Source organism: Desmodus rotundus, chromosome 7 (genome assembly GCF_022682495.2).
Source record: "Desmodus rotundus isolate HL8 chromosome 7, HLdesRot8A.1, whole genome shotgun sequence".
NCBI classification, from domain to species: domain Eukaryota; kingdom Metazoa; phylum Chordata; class Mammalia; order Chiroptera; family Phyllostomidae; genus Desmodus; species Desmodus rotundus.
The window spans coordinates 28,649,442-28,662,700 of NC_071393.1; positions in this window are offsets into that span (position 1 = coordinate 28,649,442).

The window sequence follows — 13,259 nt, forward strand, 5'->3', positions numbered from 1 at the left end:
GAAAAGTAAAGTACAATATTTTTTAAGGAAAAAAGGACTTTGACTGCAAGCCACACTTTATGCATTAGATGTCAAGTAGTTTGTCCAGTCTTGGGCAAAGTTGGAACCCACAGAAAAATTTTAAACAAGGGAATAAAAAGATTGGGCTGTTGTTTAGATCCTCTAAGCATGGAGTAAGGAAGTGCAAACAGGACAAAACTGCAGGCAAGACTTCCTATTAGAGGGTTGCTGAAATGATTCAGATGAAAATAATGATAATATATATGAACATCATAACAATCACCTGAATTGTTAAGTTGGTAATTCCACAATTAAAAATTTTGCCTGAATGACATTGATCCGAAATAGTGTTGTAGGAATAGAGGTAAAAAAAAAAACAAAACAGTAAGGGGTATTAAGTGGGTATGGTTGGCAGAACCTGGTAATTGATTAAATGTAGGAATGAAGAATAGAAAAGAGCCAAAGCTGATTCCTGGTTTCTGGCTTGCGCAACTGAGTTGTGCCATTTACTGTTTCTAGAGAAGAGAAAAGGGAACAAAATGGGAAGGGTGTTGAGAAGACATTACCAGAAGACAGCAGAGGGGCTGAGTGTAGAAGTTACATTGTGGCTTTTCAGAAAAAGAAGAAAATAGCTATAAAACCATGTTTCCTATAAGTCTGTTATGATACAATGGCTAAAATATCCTATTCTCCTTTGTCACACACTGAAGACAGATAAAGAGAAGAGAGAGAGGCCGATTAAGTTCATTACTGCAGAAATCATCCTGGGGAATGTCTGGCAACTATTTCTTTAGAGTGCAGTTCTCCTTGTTCTACTGAAGACATGTAACGGAGGTGGAGGATGTGTTGCAGTTGGACAACAATCATTAGAAAAGGCACACACACAGAGGACATTCCCACTGTTATAACTATCCTAGGAGGGTCTTTCTGCAGGTGCATTCCCAGCTGCCTTCAATGTAAAGAAAGAAAGAGAGTGAAGGAGAGTCTGGCAAATCCAATAAAGATGGATGGAAGGGATTGAAACAAAGGCACCTGCCGGCGTTGTGTCAGCTCCAACTTGCCAGCTCAGAAACAAACTCATTAATTATCTGCCAGCTTAGACTGAAATAACCCCGGTGTAAACACTCCCACACACCCAGCTTTCCCTGAGACAAACAGCCCTGGGGTGCACTCACCATGGGCTCCTGCAGCCAATGGAATGCATGCATAAACAGCTCTGCTGTGGCCCAGAACGATTCTCCCCAAAGGACAGGCTGCTGACAGCTCAGCTTCGCCCAGGACCCTCGCCATTTCACATTTTGTGTAGGATGGTCAGACAAAGCAGATCCTCAGCTGTCTTCTCAAGCACTGCAACCAGTCTCTGCATGTTCCATCCAAGGTCTTCAAGCAGAACAAAAACATTAACTTTCGTTACTCATAGACACACACACACACACACACACTTGGCCTGTCTTGTTGATGCTCTCCAATACTTGTAGTTTATGAGCTCATACAGGACATAGGCCAACTTTGCTTACAATCAGAGGGTTAACTCATCACTTCACCTCAATCTCCCGGTGGACCTCATCTCAGAGCACGGCCCTCCTTTCCTTCTGGTTGCTCACAATATGTGCTCTTATTCATCCTCTGCTCTCACTCACCTGGCCTCATCTCCCCTGTCTGAACAATCACTATGTGCTCTGTATTCTAGATCTTGCCACCTCTGTGGTCGCATTTTCTCCATCCGTGGTGATCCAGCTCTAGTTCGATATATTCAGTAAATATTTGTTAATTATGATAACAATTTTCTTAATGCAAAAGTTACTAAGCAATATCTTTTTTTCACAAGCATATTCCAGAAACTTGCCTTTTTCTGCTATTTAAAAAAAAAAATTAAAAAAGTCAGCCCTTCCTGGTGTGATTTAATTGAAGTCCCCCCTGAGGGCAGGAGCAGGAACACAAGCAGCAGGCATCTTGCATTCTCGCCCCTCCTCTCCTGGCTCCCACCCATCCTCAGAAAACCAGCCTCCTGCCTGCGGCCTGAAGCGTGTCTCATCCTTTTTAGAGGGAAAATCGGTCAGCTCAGCACATTCAGAAGCTGCTTCAGATAGCAGGCTTTTGCCAGATCCCACCATATTCTGTCTGACCTACTGTGGTCCCCAAATATAGGCTGGCTGTTTTTCAGTTTCAAGGATCTACTGGGAAGAATAAAATAAACATACATGAACTGTGAAAAGAGAAGGAAATTGAAGTAAGAGGTAAGCAAGGAGGCAATGGACAGAGATCAAAATTCCTGAAAAGTCCCACACTGTCTGCCAGAATCCAGCATCTGCTGACTTAGCAGGAGGTTTGTCTGACATTCTAAGCCCCAATTTTCTTGAAACTCAAGAGAGCTTCCAGATAAGCAACAACAGCACTGTTTGCAAACCTGCTGTTGAGCATACTGCAAGCCCCTGAGCACACCCCGCTACATTTTCAAGGGGTGCCTCAAATCTTCATTTTGATGATATCTTTACCATCATTATCCTCACCCAGAAATTTCACCTTGTCAGTCAGGATCCCCCATTAGGTCCTTGCCCTCAGCAACCTCCCTTCATCTTCCTCAGTTACTGACATCCTTCAGAGAAGTTAATAACTTTACTGTCTGAAAAAATAATAAGTCAATGTCAAAGGTGACTTAGCTATTTGTGCAGAGCAAGAAGAGGGCAAAGGGAGAGTAAGGGAAAGGTAGATGTCTACAGCCGTCAAACACAATAAATAGAAGCCTCGAGAAACACTGATTAAATCAGGCAAGGAAAGAGATCATCAGGAGCGAGGAGCTAGAGCGGGGATGGAAACTCAGTGAGACAAACAAATCATAGACCACTGGGTAAGGGGAAGAGGAGCAACTGATGCTCCTTGGAGAAACAGAATTCACCACGAATGCCAGCTGAACGTGGAAGACAAAGAGATCAGACAGGTATTTTGAGGAATATTAGTTTCAAGATCCTAAAATTATTCCCTAAACTCCATGACGAGCTATAATCATGTCATTTTATGCTAAAATGACTATATAACAAACTGTTTTATGTGCTGCAATATGTCCCTCCATTTTTGGTAAACTTCTCCTTAGTCATCAGGAGCCAGACTAAATTTCAACTTCTCTGTGAGCCTCCCCAAGAATTTTATAGACAACTGAAAACTACTCACCTTTGTAATTTTTGTTTACACCTCTGAATTACTGTCTCTTCTACTTCACATTACTTGCCCTATGCTCATCACACCTCCACTAAACTGTGATTTTCTTGAAAATAGATGTAGCTCTTACTTATGGTCATAGTTCTATCACATACCATAAAGTCTGTCTCAATAAATGTTTATTGAGTGGAATAATCAATAGAGAGACAGGACACATCACAATAGTCCTGAACCAAAGTTACTTAAGTTGTGTATTTGGGAAAAAAATAGCCAGAAAAGAGTGTACCCACTTCCCTCTCTCAGGGCCAAATGGATTTCCAGCACTCCCCACAGAAGACACTTCCCACTTCAATGTCCCTTTCTTGAATCAGTTATTTTCTATGTTTAAGAGTAACACTAGGAAATGTAAACTTTGGAGTCAGTTCAAATCCTGTACTCCTCTGGGACTTGATGGGCCAGAAACGCCACCAAAGTTCTGGTTTTACATCCCTTTTCCTCAAGTGAAAATGTCTTCATTAAGCAACTGTAATTCCCACAGTAGATTTAAAAAAAAACATCCAGGAAACACTATTTTTTAAGGGAAAGTCCACCAGCAACAGAATCAAAGGAGATATTTATAAACAATAGTCTTGGTTCCCACCCCAGACTTAACCAAAATCTCTGAGGTAAAGCCCAAGACTCTTTTATCAAGTCCCACAAGAGATTCCAGTGAATACCAACTTTGAGGATCATTGCCCTAAGGAAATGAGACCAAGAAAGAAGAAAGAATGAGAGGAAAGGAGGTAGAAGAGAAGGAGGATGGCGGAAAATGTAGTGAAAAGGAGAAAAAGGAGGTTTTGTTGTATGCTGGGTACTGCACAAGAAAATGTAAAACATTTAAGATGTATTTTAAAAACATGCTGACACTTTGAAAGTTAAAGTGTGAAAAAGTACATTAACCAAAATATTCATTGGCCAAAATGTAACAAAAAACATTTTCATAGTATAATAATATAAAAATGGAATTTATGACAAAAAGCATTAAGATTATGAACTTCTTAAGGGTTGGGATTGCTGATTTTCATGAGCGTGGCTATAAAAGGTGTTGAATAAATAAATAGAAGGAAAAATAGAAGGAGGGAAGGAGATGGCCAAGCCTGAATCCAATCAAACTAAATGTTTTGGCTACAAAGTCTGTCCTCACTCAACTACTAAACTAAAAATCCTCTTCAAATCTAACATTCTATGATGATCAGCAATCAGAGAAACATGGAACGTGAAATCCAAAGACCCAGGTCTAGGTTCTGGCTATACCTACAAGCTGTATTACCTTAGATAAGTCACTTAAGTCCCCAGACCCCAGATTTTACATGAATTGGTTTAAACTATGAAAGAACCATACAGATATAATCGAGCACTATTTTCTCAATTAGTGTCCTTTCTGTGTTCTATTATGTGAATAAATGTGAGCAGAAGCTCTTAACATTACCTATGTTTATATGTTTTGCAATGTATAGATGCAAAATACTATAAGGATAAAACAGCTAATAGTTATTGAATGATAACTGTGTTGACTAACTACATAAAATGTTTTAAATGTATATATCTGTCACTGTTACAGCAATCCTACAAGGGAGATTTTGTCACTATCTTCATTTCATAAACAAGAAGCCTGAAGTACAGAAGGGTTAAATATATCTACATATATATACACACATATATATTATGTATATGCATAATATATTATATTTTATATATACACTGTCCCAAGCTTACACAACTAATAAGTAATGGGACTGGAATTTAAAACAAGACAATTTGATTCTAGAGTCCATCCTCTTAATCATAACACCTCAAGAAATGTATCTCACAACCAGAAACCCTCCCTCATACATGAGTCAGGAAACTGTTTTTCACTAGTTGCAACTTCAGCATTTTTTTCTTGATCTCCTTGGAGTAACTTGTTTCTGAAGCCAACCATCACACTGCTTGACCAGTTTGTGACATGGGTTTTACTATCATTCTCTCACCCAAGACTTGATATCACAAATGTAGGATCTGCACTATGGGATGAGGGAGCAGTCAGTTCTCTCCGCCTCCCGTGCCATTCTAACTACTGACTCATTTCTATTTCTGGCTTCATGTATCTTCATAGCCATATCCTTACCCCCTAAAGATTACCTGTGGTCTCTACAGTTTTTCAATTCAGTGGATGTTTGTGCAGCATTTGATACTACTAGGCACTCCATCTCTAAAACTCTATCATCGCCTGACTGCTATCACCTTATTTCCCACCTTTGTTCTCCAATGCCTGGGCTTTAGTGTGCTCCACGAGCTCCTCCTCATCTGCTTGTCTATTAAACACCCATGTTATACAGCATCTCCCCATCAGACATGCTCCTCCTGGAATGACTCACCTGTTCTTAGCAGATCTCTCTCTGGGCTCCAGATCAATAAAACCAACTTTTCTTGTTTCTTTACCAATGTTTCCTGGACATCTTCTCTTTGATGGTGCCCAGGCTCCTCAAAAAATATTTTCCCAACTTATGTTCCTCCTGTGTTCACCATCCCAGGACCCTGGAGATCATTCTTTCTCTCCTTTGTAGTCTCCTGCATCAAACCCACCCTCTAGTCTTGTCAGTTCTGCTTTCTTAATACATCTGAAACTGGCCTCCTTTCCCCACTTGCTCAGCCACCGTTTCATCAAACCTAAATGTTCTTGCCATTTTCCAATTCATTCTAAATGATTTTTCCTAAAATGTAAATAAATTAAGGTCTTTACTACTTAAAATCTTTTCACAGCACTCAATTGCTTTTGGATAATTTTTAACCTCCTACTTGGTGCAGGCTTCTAGGCTAGAAAGTTTATAATTAGGTCCCTACCTTTCTTTCCCCAGCTTAATCGCTTGCCACTTCTTTCTGTCACACAGACCACAGGTAATCAAATAAAACTATTTGCAATGCCTCATTCCCTTTCAGAGCCCTTATGTTCACTCATCTTCAATTGTGCTGACCATCCTCATGTCTCCATTTTCTCACTTCTGTTTCTTATTTCAAGTGCTAACTCAAACTTACCTCTTCCAGGAATTTTCTCTAACTCCTTTCTCCACCCCAGAGGAAGTTCTAAGTCCCCTTTTTTATTTCATGTGTTTTCTTCTCTGTACAATAGTCTATATTATGAGCTTTGTTCCTCACTAGACTGTGAGGTCTGTGAGAGATCAGTTTAGATATGTTTTTCATCTATATCCCAGGAATTAGCATAGTGCCTGGCACATGGAAGGCATTCACTATGGATTTACTGAGTTAATGAATGAAATAATGAATGAATGAAAGAATGATAAGACAAAGAGTAAGATTTGGGTACAGTTTCCAAAGCTGGAAATTCTGTGCCTGGCACCCTGGTTTCTACATCATCTGCAGTTGCTAGTACAGCACAATGCAGAGCTATTTACTTTTTCCTAAAAATATAAACTCTCTCCAAAGCTGTGTTTGTGCAAAGGCTGCAATGAAAGAAGCTCTTGTTTAAACAGAAAGGTCTCTGGCAATTAGCAAACATGGGACAAATCCAAGATCCACTAACTTTCCTGGGGCTTTTGTGTTTGCAGTTAGATGTATAGAAAAGCTTGTGCAGAATGAGATTCCTTCTTTACAGAAAAGAAAACATGTCGTTTAAATAGTAGTGTCTCCAGAAATCAGAATGTGGATTTATCTTAAAAAAATAACCCAGGGGGGGGGCTGGGTCAAGAGTGGGGCAAGTTGGATTTCCATTCATTATTAAAAGTAAGCATTTTTTATTGTTTTGTTTTGTTTTTCCAGAAGGAACAAGAGCCAAAGATCCAGGTTTTCAGCAAGCTATTTCAGGATCTAGTTACTCTTCCTGACATGGCAGAGAGGCAAAAAAAAAAAGAAAAAAAGTAACATGAACAGTACAGGTTGGCTTTGGGGCCTGCGTGCCTTCACTCATGTGTTCATGAATGAAGCTGCATGTATGAAAATGCACACCCTTCAGCCTTTTCCCCCTGTGAGTCTTCACTGGCTGAAAGAATATGGGCTATGGGTGCCCTCACTTTCTGACACCTCACTGCAGCATGTGGGCCAGGGCGTGTGCTTGCCGCCTGACCCTCCACTTGGCTCTATAATGGCTGGAGTTGTCAGATCAGGTGACTTTCAAGGACTATTTCAGTTCTAACTCTGGGTGACCCTAAAACTTAGTTATTTTAATATTTTATCTTCATGCCAAAGGGAAATTATAGGATAGTAGTTATTGTGGTAAATATTTAAAAACAAATCTTTGGAACGAGAGGACTTGGATTCAAATCCGATCTTTACTATTTACTTGCCTAGTGATCTTTGGATAATTGTTTAACTTCCCTGAATTTCCAGTCTTAAAGCAAAGTTAAACTTACCTACTTCAAAGAGGGCTTTGTGAAGATCAAGTTATAGCTCCAGAGCAATGTCTTACTCATCTGTCTCTATAGCGCCCAAGTGACTGAATGAGTGAATTAAGGAGGTCTTTAAAATCAAACCCATCTTTACATTGGCTGAGATAAATAACAGCCAACAGATCGAGACAGAAATGGGCCTACATGGCAATCATGCATCCCCCAGAGTGCTACCTAGGAACCACTTCCATTGCAGTCAACTCTCCATGGAGGGAATTACCAGCACTGCCATCTGTATGTCTTTGCATCTGGGGCAGTCGGTGGATGTCTCCTTCAGAGGCAAACCCCTTGGACCAGCCCTTGAACCTCCAGGCCTCCTCGGGCAGCAGGGGAGCAGGGAGGTAGAATTTGTAGAAGACAGGAACACCTGTAAGAGGTGGATGTGGGGAGCCAGGACAGGGAGGAGGACATTGATCACCTCCCCAGATGGACAGAGCCCCTTGTTTGTTCTCACCTGCCGCTCTCCAAGAGCCAGAAATCTGTTAGGCATGAGCTTCATTTGTAAGTGAAGGTCATTAATTTGGACTAATAACACTGTAGTGCTGTGAGCTTTGTTGTGCTTTGTTTCCCTCCTGTAGATGCTGCAGACTTCTTTGTGGCCTGGTCCTGTGAGTGGGAAGACACTGTGAACAAATATCTAATTAGCCAGGAAAACAGAATCTGCCTGGAATCCTGCCCCAGCCAGAAGGCCTTCTTCCTCTAAAGCTCAAAGACCACATTCCATACAATCTGGATGTTCTTGTTCAGTTCACCCTGCTGGGGGCACACTGTTATCCCCTGACCTCCTAACCCTGTAATAACAATCCCTCCTCCCTAGGAATAGTATCTCCCACTCACCTCACTTACTGTTTCTCCCGCCCCTCACAAGTTTTTGTAGAAATATCCAGAAATACCCAGTGAATAGGGGCACTGAATAGTGAGGATCAAAGACAATTTATGCAAAACTCCTGGCTTAGTGTCAGGCCCATGGTAGATATTGTATAAATATGACCACATTCCTCAGGAATGGGTAAGACATGTCTCATTCTTCTTGCTCTATGGAGCTATATTATAGGTTTGAGAGCAAAAATATGGTCAAGAACAACAGGAAAGTCAACATCCTAAGGATTTTCCACAAGAGCAACACCTTGGCAGTCCTGCCAAGCAAGGCACAGACCTTGGAGGCTGAGAAGTCTCTGAGCTTAGTCAGTAGAATCACCTAGTATGCACAGTCAGTTCTGCCCACCCCAACGCCTCTCTCCTTCCAGGGGTGGTCATGGTCCTTCTGCCTACCCTTCCTGCCAGGTATTTATAATCAAGGCATCCCTTTCACCAGCTGATGAAGAGAGAAGGCCCAGAGAGCAGGTCTACAACAACTACTCTTAGGCACAGGAGCTCCCACAAGAGAACTCCTCCCATACTGGACACACTGGGCTGCCATTAGGAAGTGTGGCTTTCACACAAGGCAGGGACTTGAAAGAGCTTATATTGTCACTTTCAATATCTAATGAAGACAGTTTTAGACAACCTATCTAAATCCTCTTACGTCTGAGAAAGCCTGTCTGCCTGGCTTGCTGTGGTTTAAGTTCATGAAGACGCAGAGGTTGTTGTCAGATGCTGTTGACAGATTCTGAGTCTGGATCCATGGGCCAGGGGGTTTTCCACCAGGAAGATAGTTAAGAAGGAATGGATTTTTGGAGGGTCCCTTATCAGGACTCTTGGCTCTAAGGAGCTTCAACCTTCTAAAAAGACAAGCACTTCCTGTCACTTTGATGAAGCACAGAAAGCTCTCAGGCATCTGCAGTGGAGAGAGACCTCCACGGGGATCCTAGAACATCAATAATTCAAGTATGTCCTTCTACAACCAACTCTCAATGCCAATGCATCTGCTGCAACATATGAAAGGGGTTGCCAACCTGTGAAAGCCCATCACGATTTACTGACAAATCTGTCAGAGCGCCTCCAGATTCCCTCTCTTATCTACCACCTCCACCGTCCTGTCCCCTCCCCACCAACCCCGCCAAACTGCAAAAAGACCAAGAATGGTGGCTCCAGAGCCAACTGGAAGGAAATCACTTGGAGCAGGTGGCACCACCTGTCCTCATCTAGGTCCAGCCAAAACAATCCAGTCTCCATCATTCTAGACTGCAGAGAATGTTTAACCAGTTCAGCATGATCTGGGCCTCAACCAAGGAAGTGGGAAGGAAGAGGAAAGGCTTTGGTTTCTCCCAAGATGGGAAGGATAGTAGTCAGCAACATGGTTCACCCATCTCCCACCTTTGCCCCTGGGATCAGGTGGTGAGGGATCCTCCTAACAACTTCCTGAGCCTCCAAATGCCAGCTGAGTGCCTATGTGCCTGCCCTGCCCATTCCACAGATGTCTGGCTGCAAGATCCGCCACCTGCCTAACTGACTCTCATAGCAATGGCTGGATGAGCAACACACTTGAAATATGCACCTCTATGCTTGACTTCCCAATCCACTATCTTCCTCAAAAATTACCATTTTCTGTCTTCATTACAATGATCCTAAACTTCTCACCCTGATTTTAAAAAAATCTGAAGCAAGATCTTCCACCCTCCGCACTCCCAAATTAATTTCCTTCTTTATATCATTTGTTGCATAGCTCACTGAGTCACAGTACTTTCTATGTAATGAGCCTCTAATATTTCAAACTTTCCAGGACACCAATCAGACCACCTATTAGCACTAATTTGCCTCCTGCTCCAGATTCTATTTCTCACTAGTCCCTATGGAACCTTCTGCACTACAACTAAGGAAGATAAATGCCTTCCTTCTGTAGAAGAAAAGTTGAAGTAGTCATGCAAGCTAAATAACTAGAGTCATTGTAACTGTATTAAGATGACCCTAGAGTGGCTGAGGTCTAAATGGTAAAAGAATTGGTTCTATCTATCTATCTATCTATCTATCTATCTATCTATCTATCTATCTATCTCCTGTAAGTTCAAACACCATGGCTTTCTTCCAAATGCCAATTGTGTACTGGCTCCCCTGGGTCCACGTATGAGACACATCGGGATGAGTCCTCTAGAAATTCTGGGCACATGTCCTCATTCTCCAGAAAGGATCGATAGCGGCAGTAAGTTGCTTTCATAAGTGCATGCCGATCACATCCCTGAAGTTTGAGCTCGGGGTCTGCGACGTAGGTGTGAGCTTTTTAAAACTGTTAAGCTACCAAGGAGTCTTGACAGTGTTGGCTGTCACTCAAGTGACAAGAAAGACTGTCGTGAGCTATATTTGGCATAGACATGGCCCTTATTAGGGTTTTGTGCTCAGTTTGGGGATTCTAATTTTCAAAAAGGCACAGAAAAATTAGAAAGGGTACAAGACAGAGCACTGAAAAATGAGTAAAGGGGTGGAGAGAGGAACATGAGAAAAAAGTTAAATGAATTGGATGATTTATCTAACACAAAGGAAAATGAGAATGATCAAATATCTTGAATTAAAGGAGATGTTATTTTAAGAAAACAAAAGGCTATTTTTCCCTGCACAAAGATACATTTAAAAAATGGTCTACAGTGGTGTTTCAAGTATTAGGAGTATTACTGTCTATACGATGCTTGTTAACTTTTGAAATCATTAAAATCAGATAATGAATAATGAGAGCAATAATAAAATCACTACATCCAAAGCAATTTTTTAAAAATCAGAAAAATTTGGTGTCATGGTAAAGAACAGACGATTTTAAGAAAGGAATGAGCAATAGTAGCAATGGCTACAAAGAGATACCTTATAAGGTAAGGACTGAAAAATATTTGTTGGGTTTGACAATAAAAAGGTCATTGGTGACTTTGCTGTAGTAATTTCAATAGAGCAGAATACCTTTAGTATTTCAATAGAAAATTAAGATCCTATTGGTAGATAAATAACTACAATGTGAGGAAGTAGAGATATAAAGTTTAGAACACTCTTTTAAAATGTCTAAATAAAAATGAAAGAGAGAAATACAAAAGTAACTACAGTGCAATTCAGCATCAACAGAAATTTATTTGATGTATTTATTGTTTTTGAATTGGAGAGACTTAGATATATAGATAGTAAGGATCTGAGGCCATTAGAAAGAAAGGGGGAAAAACTTGGAGTGGACAGTAAGTAGAAATGGGGATTTAAAGACAGATCCAGAAAAGCATGGAAGGGAATAGGTGGAGTGTCACAGGTAGAGAGGCTGACCTTGAGGAACAGAAGATGCACTTCCTCCTCTCAAACTGAAAGAAAATAAGCGAGGATGGATGTGGGTGTGTATGATTTAGAGTGATGTGCAAGGCATTGCTTTGTCAGTGAAGCAAGATACAAGCTCATCTTCTGAAACTACATAGGGTTGAGGTTGACCAGGCAATAAGAGCTAAGCCCCTAATGATAACCGTTAAAATTATGGAATACTGATTTATGAATATTAACTAATTCAGCTCTATGAAAAAATTTATGAGGAAGAAATAGTATTTATTATTATTACTACTGCCATTTTTAAAAGTGAGAAGCCTTAGGCAAAAAGAAGTTGAATCAAGTAAATTATCCAAGTCAAACAGCTAGTGAGAGCAGCGTTCACATCCGGGAAGCTATGTCCTTGGGTACTACTGTACTCTACATATACATGTCAAATTCAGTCCAGACTTTTGGTTTTGGATGGAGGCTATAAGCTTGAGCACCAGCTACGTGGGTTTATAAAAGCAAGCACGGGTGATGAAATAGAGTTGGAGTGCATTGCCAACTATCTCCCTGGAGTTGTGCTGTTTCTCTTCACCGCAGCCTATTGATCTCTGCTGGAGAAGTCACTGAAACCTGGCCCAGCATGCCACCCCCTCCATCAGGGGTCATTTATAAGTGTGTTGAGAGAGGCTGTGAGACTGATGAACCCAGCTGACTGGTGGAGCAGGTCTCGTGATTGATTCACTCTCCATTCTCCTGCTCAGCCATTTCACCCTGATCAGGCCACGTTGCCTCACTTGCCATATTCATCCATCACCCAGTAAACACCATCAACACTGTAAGCCACAGGCACCGTCTCTTGCATTTTGTTTTCTTGTCACATGCAATCCTTGACATGTGGTACATCTCCACATGTACCTTGCCAACTCACCTCAGACATACCTGGGAAATACCAGTGGATGAGAGACACAGGTGGAAACTGCTCTGCAATGTGGAGGGAAGCAAGGTCTCAGGATTCAGTCTCAGGAGAGACTTTCTAACTAGAATAATGGGTGGCACAGGCATCATGCATCTGCTAACATTCGCGACGCAGGCAGCACTGCATTTTCAAACCTCTTCCTCTGGGGGAGTCCTTTAGAAAATGCTCTGTGCCTGCCCTCAAATACAGTGGCATATCTTTTTGTTTTTGTTGGAGCAGGCTTTACGTGTCACTTATACACAGCTACAAAACATGCTGGCAGGAAGCCAGTGGAGGCTTTGGGAGAGAGAACCTTGCACATTGTCACAGAATTGTACACAAAACTTGCAAAAAGAGTGAAAAGGGAGAGGGTAAAAAGAGAAAGCATGATATTTCATCCATAAATAATTGTCATATTGGTGTCTCAGTGTTCCTGACTCTTAAAGCCAGAAGTTAATCTTATCCCACGTGATAGTTCACAAGCAAAATAATACCTGGTCCAAAGAGAAATTGGATGGGAATCTTTCCTGTCCATATTCCTGGCACAATAGACCAGATCCTCCACCCCCACCTCTCGG